The following is a 12,151-nucleotide window of genomic DNA, read 5'->3' on the forward strand; positions in this document are numbered from 1 at the left end:
TCTACTTGGCTGTAAAGAAGGACACATCTGAGACACATGCAGGAAAATTAATATACTTGGAAATGTAATGTTCAGTTAAATAAATCAGATCTCTTGGTGATGGGAAGGGGCCCAGGGGACCAGGATGAGGGGTGAGGGAGAGTGGATAGGTAAATAGGTAGGGTGAAGACACACCAGGTACAAGATCCTAACAACCTCAATGAATGTGGACACTATATGCGATAAGCATGAGCTAAGATTAATAATATGAAGAAGAATGCAAAGGGCAAAGGGAGCTACAGAAGGAGAGAGGGAGGGGAAGGGAACGGGGATTTTGAAAAGCAAGCTGTATTACACACACACACCAGCTCCCCAAAGTGCTTGTAAAATGCATATACTGCAAACAAATGAACCATTTTGGAAGCAGAGCCTGGGTCCCCCAGACACAGAAAGCTCAACAGAAACCCTATGAGTGAAGCTGTATTCAACCCCTCTTTACAGAAATGACAGGAGCAGGTGACTTGCTCAGAAGTGCAAAGCAAATAAACAGTCACTTAAAAACTCCTTAGTTTATGCAATACCTGAAAAGGAGCATATCACGATATCCTTTTAGCATTGCCTCTGTGGCATCACACCGCTACACCTGAGGAGGATGCTGCCTGCCTCTGGGGCACTGCTTCTAAGAGCTCCGTGTCATCCATTTCTCTCCACTGACCTCAGTACACAGCAATCTGCAAACCCATCTTCGGCAATGCGTGCCATCTGGTCGCAAGTTTCCACAACAAATGGAAATGCCAGCGCTCTCTTTGTAAATCTCAGGTAGCTTCACACTCTTGGATTAGCTGCACTTTCTTTTCCCACTGAAAACTCACTTTCATTACCTACCTCTCTCAGAAAATTCAGCCTTACAAAATGCTGTTCTTTGCCCTGAATGTATTATTTCTCTGTGGAAAAACAGATCTTTTACAATTTAATGAATTTTTTTTTACTTTCAGGCAAGCGAGCATGGAAAGAGAAGATGCTTTATTCTTTCTTGTATGAGTCACAGCAGCAAGAAAACCTGAGACATCAGTGGTCAGCGTGCTTAAAATTATCCTCTTTTGAATACTAGAAGTTTAATGAGACAGAATAGAAAAATGTTACAAAAGTCTCTTTTTGGTTTGTTTGTCCTTTGACACAGGGTCTCACTATGTAATTCAGGCTGGCCTTGAATCCACTGCATAGCCCAGGCAGATCTTCAATTTGAAGCAATTCTCCTGCCTCAGCCTCCCAAGTGTTAGGATTACAGGTATGCATTCCCAGCAAAAAACTGTACAAATATTTGCAAACACCTCACAGTACTTTCCTTTTCTTTTCCTATAAGAAACACAAAATCAGAAATATTAATTAGCTCAATTTCTAAACTGTACACTTCACTGAATTAATGCAAGTCTGAAAAACTAAACACAGCATATAAATTAACATCAAAAGTAGAACTGTCAAATTATGCTTTGTATTGCCCCACAGAGATAGTTTTTATTTTTGAAGGAGAAAAAGTATTTGGGATGTAAACACTTCTATTTTTTAAAATTTCAAAAGTGATGTTAGTAGGCTAGATCCACAATAATAAATAGGATAGCAGTCAGCCCTGGGCTCTCGGCATGTCCAGAAAAAGCACACATCCTAAACAACAGGAGGAACTAATAAGAAAATGTGGAACTGGAGATCCAAATGATTTCCTTCCCTTTTAAGAGGAAATATCACTCACAGGTAACATCATAACTGATAGAGACGAAGCCATATGTACAACCTGAGGAGGAATCACTGTACTAATTCCTTCTCATGCATGGCACAGAAATTGTTACTGCCATGCATAATATAGTATGAGAATGAATGTAATAGTTACATAAAGTTTCTCTGACTTTACTGAACATGCAAAAGAGAAAATAAAACTGAACACTCAGCACATTAAAGACGTTAAAACTTAGTTTTGCTTGCCATAGCAATTCCAATGATCTAATTGACTCCATCTACATTTTTTCAGCTGGTTTCTTGCATTTTTTGAGGTTAGTTCTGCAGTTAGTGGTTTTTCCCCCCAAGTGTCTGTTTCAGCTTAAGTATGCTCAATACTTTTAAATGGTCAGTTCTATAGTTATTAAAAACACATTTCCCTATGAAAACTCAGATCAGTAAACATGTGTACAAACACGCATCAAAGCACAAAAGAAAAAATAAAAAGAAAGGAATTATAGGGAAAGACAAAGCTTATCTTACAATGCATGTGCTAAGGCCAATTATTCACATTGCGGTTTTAATTTTTTCCAAATTTATATTAACTTTTCTAATAAGTTTTGCTAAGTTATTTAGCAGTAAAAAATAACATGAACATCTGAATGACAACAGCGAAGTAAACCACAAAGTTTGTTTTTTCCTATCTTACTTACCTCCTTAGCTTAGCTGTGGCTTTTCTTTGTATTGTCTTCAGGCAGGAAGCAAGCAGAAGTAACATCCCTGTCCTGTTTTCAAGGCGGAAGAAGTAAAGCAGTGTCAGAACCGCGATGTACTCAGATGCTTCCACTCAGCTGTGTTACTCAGCACTACTCCTCCTGCACGAGGCAGCGACCCACCCGGCCGGCCGTGCTGCAAGTGGGTCGTAAATTGCATATCACACAGGTTGAGTAATCAGGTATTCAAACGCTTTCTAGGTATAGCAGTAAGCAATTAAGAATCACAACACAATCTACCAGAGTCCTTGACATTATTTTATTTCTTCTAAATTCTATCAATATATTGTAGGGTGAATTAGAATGAGACTATCTGGAATTGTTTTTATATTAAAAGCAAATTGTTGGTCTTCTCTATTTTCTAATTCCTTATAAATCAAAAGAATATCAGAAAAGAAAAGACCACTATCCCAAAGTTTTACAGAACTTCTACTTAAAAGTAAATATTGCTCCTGCTGTTAGGCTACTGAGTTGTCATGATCTATTGCATGAAACCCTGCACATTATGTACATGATACACAGGTGACACATAGCAAGAGCGTAACTGAACTGAATTGCTTTTGCATCTTTCCCTATTAGCTGAGGAGGGTTTACTGAAAATAGCACTGAGCGCAGGTACTAAGCTAAGTGGGGGTTGCAGCTAAGCAGGGTTCTGGGCTCAGTATCTCTCTGTACATGAAAAGGCTGGCACTGGGTATCATTCAGAGATGGCAGAGAGAATTATGTCAGTCCTCACCCGTCCTACCAATTGCTTACTGCTGCTCTGAACACCAGCAAGGGGGAAATCAACTTCACCAGCATCAGTTTCATCTCACTCAAAGAGCTAAACAGATATAAAAAGGAATCATAAGAAGTACAGACATTTCTTAGATTTTAAGGACCATTCTGGTTCCATTCTTTTGTTTCTGAAAAAGGAAGACATACACATAGACATACACATGCTCCAAGATAGAGAAAGCAGAGAGTTCCACCTGACACGTGGAGAAAGTCTGCCAGTGCGTAAAGCTCAGAGCAGCCAAGGAAGGGCACCAACGCCAACTGACCACACTGCGACAGGAAAACGCTGGATAAAGAAGGGATGGCCAGGCACATTGGAGCCCACTGTCTGAGCTAGATCTGCGGTGTAAAGTAACCAAGGAAATGGCTGAGAAAAGAGAAGACAGAGCTATCTTGCAGCCTGCTTTCTGGGACTAGATCCACCTCTGAGTTAAACATTAGCCGAGGGCCAGGACGCCCAGATCTAAACACAACAGGGGAAAGTAACCAGGTAACTTAAACACACTAAGCCCTGGGTTTGCACCCCACGGTACTCTGCAACCCTTGCCCAACCCCAGTTCTGATTACTGTGTCAACGACTATGCAGATCTGACACCCACCCCTTCACGTGATGGGAAAGTTCCTCCAGGGACCACAAAAAGTTCACAGTTACTCTGCCCAAAGGAGAGGCTGAGTCCAGCTGTCCACGTGCAGGAATCGTAGTTCAGTTCAAACCCTTAATCCCACCCCATTGCTGAGGTGTGAAATCCTCAACACCAAACCCCTCAGGGCCATGAGCTCTTCTCACTGGTCAGTTTCTACTTTGTGGAGTGTATGTTGCCTTTTCTCTTTCTAATAAATCATCAGTCCTGCTGTTGCTCTTTTTTTTTTTTACACTCAAAACTTACCATTTTTATTATTTTATGGGAACTTTTCACAATGTTATGTATCTATCTTGATTATCCATTTCAAGAACTTTTTCATCATTATAAAATATACTACCGAGACACTACTACCCTTTTGATGTCCTGCTCAATCCTTTGTTCAGAACATCTAGAACTTGGACAACACCCCAACCCACAATTATTAAGAGTGTTTGGTTGAGTTTTTTCCTTTTCCTAACCTTGCACTTCCTTGCATCATTTTAGGTTTCTGTTTACTTTAGTTTTGCACTTTTATCCATTTGCTTACAAGATGGCACGTGTAATTTGTGGTAAAAAAATTAACTTTTTGCCTATGGTCTCAACATAGAGGTAAAAAGAAAACAACATGTGAAATCACTTTGTGGTATTTGAAAAAGAAGGCCTTCAGGAAAAAAATATAAATAATGGAGTTATTGGCCAGGCGTGGTGGCACATGCCTATAATCCAAGCACTTGCGGGGCTGAAGAAGGAGGATCACTCTGAGTTTGAAGCCAGCCTGGACTACAAAATGAGTTCAAGGTGAGCTTGAACTGCATAGTGAAATCCTATCACAAAAACACACAAAAAATGGAGTTGTTGAAGGAATTCATGTATACATACAAACAGCCTCTTCCAGTTATTATGGACATTTGTAAAGCAACTCAGGAACATTTTAAAATAACATATGCATCAGTTCTGAAATAAACATAGAACTTTAAATACCTCATAGCATTTCTACAAACATAGTGTGGAAAATATTTGACAATTTAGGACCATTTCTAAATCTAGATGTATTGAAAAATTAACAACAAACTGCTAGTTAGCAACTCTGAACATTAAAAGCAGTTCAAAGGGAACGATTAAGTTATTCATTCATGAGTATTGGTCAATTTATCAGACATGCTATCTTCAGCAAAACTCAAAACTATTACTTTCTTATACCTTTAACATTTGCTAGTGGAGCTTAATTCTCCCTTAATTAATGTATTATACTTCCTTATGTACCCCAACATTTAGATACATACCAAAAATCAATTATTTTTAAAGAAATATGTCAATTTTCTTCTGCTTTAAATACATATTATGTCAGAATTTTTTAATTTTAGAAACTTTTCTTAAACTGAAAAACTTCATACCTTCTCAGTAATGTAGTGTCTTGGTCACTTTTCTCTCATTGCTGAGACAAAATACCTGACAACCAAAATTAAGGAAGGAAAGGTTTATTTAGCTCACAGTTTGTGGAGGTTTCAGTCTGTAATCAGCTGGCTCCAAGGAAGGACGGCATGGCACAGCGCAACAGTTCAAGGCAGCAGAAAGCAGCAAAAGCAAAAAGAACAAAAGGGAATTGGGGAAGCAAGCCTCTTTTCCTCCCTTATATTTACTGTATGCTGGCTCTCCACTCAAGCTGCGGCCTCCTCTTCCATAAGCCCAGGATATTTACAAAGTGAGGACCTGGGCCCTCTGCTGACTTAAGCTTCTAAACTTCTCAGATTGACACAATATATCAACCATTACATTTAGTCATTTTGGTTAAGTACTACATAATTTCTTTGGATGAAAATTGTAAAATTGCTAGAGGGTTCTACATTACTCAACTTAATATTCATGTATATCACTGGATTCAACTCTTTAGGTTCCATTTTACTAGAAAAAAAAATCCAAAATGTGTTGCAGTGATTTATATATTTTTACCTTCCTAAGTGATGAGAAAGTCAATTCTCAAAAACAAAAGGTGCTAATACCAAGAGTGGTGGTTAGAGTGGGACATCAATTTGATTTGCTTTGGGTCTGCCTCAGGGATTGGTGGGGTGCATTTCAAGGTGTGTCTGGACAGTCAAGGAAACATGACTTTGGGGTGTACGGTTGGTCCCTAGTCACTTCTGCTCTGATGCTGTTCCCCTGCTTGGATACCAGCTGGTATGAACTAAGTAGCTTCACTTTCCCTTGGACTGCTGCCTTGATGTTCCTGCTGTGGAACCAGATGACTGAGGACTGAATCCTCCCAAACTGTGAACTAAACTGAACTTTAGAAAGCTTAAACTGTGAGTGTCTGGTATTGTGTCCCGTAACGCGAAAGCTCACCAAGACACCAAGGAAGAGCACAAAGCACAGCTCACTCATTTAAGATTAGATACTACATTTTGCAGAAAAACCATGGAGGCACAGAGGAGAAAGTCAGCAATCTTTCTAAAAATAACATTGAGAGTGCATTTACATTTAATATTAAAATATATATTGAGCTATAAAGGTAAGTACTCTTGAAAACTCAAATGATAACTACCCTTGAAATTGTGCAATAAACTTGTTTTGTTTTGTTTACATTCTGCTTTTCATCTCAATTGCTCTTCTTTATCAGTGTTTCTCCAAGAAATTAAACTTTATATTCATATCAGTACTATTACAAATATTACCAAGTTAACATTGCTGGCTTCTTAGCACACAAAAGGTGTATGTGGAAAAGGGTAACACTAAGCTCTTTTGCAGCTTTCATGGATTTCAAAGCCATTAACATTCCTGTTAAGTATTAAAGATTTATTCTTCAGCTAAAATATGTGCATTTAAATAAATGACAAAAAAACAATTAGATATCAACAACCAATGTAAACTCTGATGCAAAGCAGTAAGTGTGTGAAAATGTTAACTCAAAAAAGAAGTAACAGATTTAAATGCAAGATGTGAAATTTTAAGCATTGTAAAAGACAATGAGGGGTCTTTAACAACTAAGATTGGTCAAAAAGTTCTTAGACGTGACAACAAAACACAATCACTGTAAGAATAAAATTGATAAACTGGACTTCATTAAAATTAATGCCTTTCTCTAGAACAAATCCTGTTAAAGTACGAAAGACAAGCTTGCACTCTGGGAAAAGTATTTCACACTGTGTATCTAAAAATGTAGAAAGTACTCTTCAAATTCAATACAAAAAACTTCACACCATTCATTTTGAAAATGGAAAAAAAAATAGTGTTCAACAAAGAGACTATAAAAATGACATAGAGCACATAAAATATTTTATAAAACCTTAACCACTGGGGAAAAACAAAACAAGAATGGAATATCTTTATATATCTGAATGGTTATGTAAGTATAGTGATAGCATCAAATTCTGATAAACATTCAGAGGCTCTGGATTTCTCATATATTGCTGGTGGAGATGTAAAATGGAACAAATAGTGGATAACAATTCAGTAGTTTCTTATAAAATCATACACCTTAACAACTGTATTCATGTACATTATCCCAAAGAAATTAAAACTATATTCAATAAAGGCCTGTGCAAAAATGTTCATAGCAGCTTTATTGATAATAACAACAAAACTGAAAAATAAACTTTCAAAATACGAATGATTAAACTGTGGTGCCTCTGTATAGTGGAATACTGACTAATACAATGAAAAAAAGCTAGTTATATATTCAATAATTTGAGTACGGTAACCTCAAATGTATAAAAAAGCCCTTGTGGAACAGTTACATATTCTATTTCTATAATATTCCTGATATAACAAAATAAATGACAAACTTTTAGAAAAAGAAAACATACTGATTACCAGGAGTTTGTGATAGTGACTATGAAAGTTAGCACACAACTTTCTTTTTTGGCAGTGGAATGTTTTCATATTTACTTATATAAAATTACACAATCAATACAATTTATTTATATAAAATTACACATTCAGTTCTCTTATGAAGAAATTCATATACACATACACACACAGATGAGTACATGTAAAAACTGGTAAAATCTGAATAAGGTCTATAGACTAGTTAATAGGATTGTCTCAATAATTTACTTGTTTTAAAATTACACTATAGGTAGGTGGCAAGTGAGCATAGGAGAAGCTAGTGAACGATACATGGGATTCTATTATTTTTGGAAGTTCTTGTGATCAATAATTATTTTAAAATTTACAAAGTTTAAAAAATCTATCTCAACAAATTAAATTTTTCCAAACACTTAAAACACTGATGTAAATGTCTACTCAAATTCTTACATAGTTTTAAATTTAATACTGTAGCAGACTATTCAAAATGTTTTACACACTACAAAAGTTGTACTGTATAGTGTTTGCTTAGTACAAAGTCACCTGAGAAGAGTATTGTCATCACCTTGACATTAGGAAAAAGTCACCTGATTTATAAAATTATAACTTTTCTTGAACCTATGAAAGAACTGATGCTGCACAGAAATCAGCCGGAAACTTAAGGAAAAGCAGGCACTTCCAGGGAAAGAGAGGCCACACACATTAGCACACCTATGAAAGGAAAAGAGAAGAATTGGAGCTGGAATTTAAACAGGTAACTTGCCCAGGCTAAGCTCCAACTTGTGATCCTCCTCCCTCAGCCCCCCAAGGTACTACTGTGATTAAATGCCACATCTAACACGGTTCTCGAAATTCCCAGGAGGAGGATGGTGGAGGATGAAGAAATGAAGACAAAAGTCAGAATGCAGAAAGCTGAGGTCAGGTGGAGACTCTCCTCTTGATGGGAGAAAAAGAGCCACCCAATGACTGCAGCGCATTTATTTACACAGTTGGGAGGTTGATGAGAGGTGAAACAATTTGTTTGCCTGGCTCACTTTGGACACTTTGTGTTCTCAGGGCAGGACCAGCTTGCTTATGTGGCTTGCACCAAGCACCTTGTGTTCCCAGGGCTGGCCTTGCCGAAGCCCAACGTGTGCAGTTGATCTCCAGCTTTAGCCCCTTCCCACATCTCTCCTTTTTCTGTTTTGTAGCAGGAATAGGTGGTCTGTTGTAGTTGGCAGAGCTATGTTTGGAAGATTCTGCAGAAGACCTTTTCCTTCTCAGATGCTTTCCATTCTGAGTGAACATACTCATTTAGGTTAGATTCCCAGTCTCAGGATTTCAGATCCCTGCATTCAGCAGTTTAACCCTATACAGCCCATTGTCCCAGAACAGTACTGTTACCAGTGTAGCTGGAAACTCTCAGAGGTGTTAGTGATATGAGTTTCTTTTATAGCTATCCTATTACTATGGCATTGTTTTATACCTCTTGTAGTTGTACTTTTCTGCTGGATACCCAATACCAAGTTAAAGTGTGACCTATATTAAATAAATTAATTTATTGTTATCTGTCAAGGTCAGTTAAGTCTCCTCCAGATTTAACTTGGAACCATATATAGCACCTCTCAGTTCTCCTGTCAGTGTCAGCTATATAGATGAGTTATGGCTGTTCCTTGACCAAGGTGCTTTCTATGAAAGCTTGGGACACTTTTTTTGCTGGTAACTGTCCTTTGGCACACTATACACCAATGACCTCCTTCCTCTGTGGTCCAACAATCTCCTTGGTCAGAAGATTGAGGACTCACTGAGTTTTATGATTTCACAGCAGAGGTTCTCTTATGTCCTGGGTTGTCACTGATCTCGAGGGCCAGGGCCAAAATACTGGCTGTAATTCTAGACCATCTGTCTTTGCAGTTTTGGTCTCCAAACCTCAGTTGTTGAACATTAAAATTATAGTTTATGTCTAGATGTTGTCCCAAAGCCTCATGCAGTCATGGGGTGGGCTTCTAGAGTTTGTGATTAATTCATGATCCAATCCTGGAATTATGGGTGTGAGTGATACATCCACCCTTGGGTGGGTAGCCTGCATACATATAAGGAAGGGAAGTGCTGCTGCTCCATTTTTGCTCTTGCTGCTTTTGCTGTTTTCCACCACCATGAGCTGTTGCCCTCTGCCATGTGCTACTCTGCCTTGGAGCCAGCCAAGTATGGACTAATAACAATCAACTGTCATGGCCATATGAAAACTTGTTTCTTAATTTAGTTTTGCACCAGAGTATCTTTAAATCAGAAATACTTATTGTCTCATTTCTAGAAAACCTAACCTTTTGACAATGACCAATGTAAACATATCACAATAATATACTTCTAATAACAATTATTGGGATGTCTCCCATAAGGCTATGGAGATCAGTGGGGCTTCCTATTAATGAACAAGGCTGTGCTATAATTTTTCTCAAGCAGCTGCTCCTTTATTTACTAAAGGGAGCTCTGACAAATAATTCCCCCTCAAGAGTTCCCATTTATTTACCTTAACGATTTCTGATGACCTATGATAGACCAATTTTGACATCATTTTGACCAGCTGGCAACCCAGGTGGAAGCATGCTTTTTAAATCTATCAGTCACATTAAATTATAAACAAAATCATCCAAAAATGCAAAAGAAAACAGAAAGAAAGAAATTGTTGAGTTCAAGTAAGAACAGCTGTTAACAGATTGGACAAATAAACAAATACACACACAATCTTCCTACAAAATCATAATGCATTCAAATATATTTTTGGCCAGATTGAATTATAATAAACTCTTTTACCATTTTAGAAATTTGTAGTTACAAATAGACTAGTCAGAAGTTTTTGTAGGTCAGTTAGCAGAGATTTCTTACAAGAAGAATTTGGTGATTCCCATTTCTGTTTTTGTAACTGAATTTTGAGCATACGATGAGTGCATTCAGCTCAAGGAATAAGGAATTTATGTGATAAGGGAAATGTGAAAGGTTTTACAAAATGTTTGGAAGGCAGCACTCATACAAGCCAGGCCATTGTCAGTGTTAAGCACTCATGGGCATTCAAGAGTACAAGAACCATCCAGGCAATGGGCAATAACATGTTTAGGTGCTTCACCAGTGCAGGTGAAGCAAAAAGAAATCCTGCAAAAGTATCCACTGAAACATGGACCCAATGTAGACTACTGTGAGTGACATCCATTTGCCAGAGATGACTGGTGTTTAACCCTCAGGGTCAACCCCAATAGGGAGTGAGGTAAGATGTGTTATGCATGAGGAACATTGTTTATCAATTTGTTGAGCTTGTTCCCGGGTTAAATGGAGCTGTTTGTGCAAGGCAGAAGTGTTTTGATGGAAGGTGGCATGGGAGGCAGAAGCCTGTGGAATGGTATCTGAGGTAGCAACAGCGAAGTAGTCAACAATCTGTCTATTGTAGCATTTTCCTCAGTCAAAGGCCCTGGTAATTGGGAATGGGAATATAAATGACCAATGAAACAACGTACATGGTGTGACCAAATGGCAAATAGAAGAGAGTGTGAAACAAATGAAAAAGATCTTTTGGGTCAGTGTGTATAGTGGCAGTTTCAATGTGGCACATCACACTGCAAGAAGAGGTTAATAGGAGTGGATGAATGATCTTCCAAGGCCCATATAACAGCCTGCAGTTCAGTCTTCTGTGCAGGAGAAAAGCCCATATGCTGTATTCAGGAAAAGGAGGCCATTACATAACCTCCCCTGCCCAAAGAGGACCCATTCATGAAAACAGGAACACCTCTGACTTTGGGAACCAAACTTATTTTTGAAGATAAGACAGAGGGTTGTGAGGGAAGCAAATTGAATTAATTTGTCTGCAGGACAATGACAACCAATAACACCAGGGAAGTTAGCCAATGCAGATTGCCGAGAGGATGACAATTGCCACATCTACTGTTGTTAAACAGAGGAAAAGACAACAGTGATACTTTGCACCTCATGTCCAAAAAGCTGAACAGCATGTGACTGCCCACATGCGATCAGTCCTGCCACAGCACCATAAAAGGGAGTAATGGTTTTATGTGGAACATATGGAATGTCTAGCCATTATAAAGGGCCCTGAATCTTCCAAAGGACTCCAGTGGGCATATGCTGAGTGAGGAAAATAATTAAAAACATTGGTGAAGATAGGTGAACTCTAAAGTTGAGCATTAGAGAGAGCCGGATTAACTTTGTCCCAGGTGGCTTTAGCCTCTGTCATAAGTGCCTGTGGAGATAAGAGGGCTAGGTCCCCCTTGAGAATATCAGAGAGAGGGCCTAAATCATCAGTTGTCTGCTTAGGAGCTGGGCAGAGCCAATTAACATTACCAAGTAAATTCTGAATATTAGTTAAGGTTGCAAGATGATTAACCTGGATCTGAACAGTTTGGGGCAACATACATCTCTGTTGGACCAGGTGACCCAAATACTAGAAGGGTACCATGGTTCACACCTTTTTGCAGGCCATCAGCAGGACTGCATTACAAAGGG

At 38.4% G+C, this 12,151-nt stretch overlaps 1 pseudogene; it reads right to left on the reverse strand.

Moving 5' to 3' along the window:
- Positions 1–1,219: 1,219 nt before the first annotated feature.
- LOC102013114 overlaps positions 1,220–12,151 on the reverse strand; it is a 27,481-nt pseudogene continuing 16,549 nt past the window's right edge.

This window comes from Chinchilla lanigera, unplaced genomic scaffold (genome assembly GCF_000276665.1).
Source record: "Chinchilla lanigera isolate Chin_1 unplaced genomic scaffold, ChiLan1.0 scaffold00034, whole genome shotgun sequence".
NCBI lineage: Eukaryota > Metazoa > Chordata > Mammalia > Rodentia > Chinchillidae > Chinchilla > Chinchilla lanigera.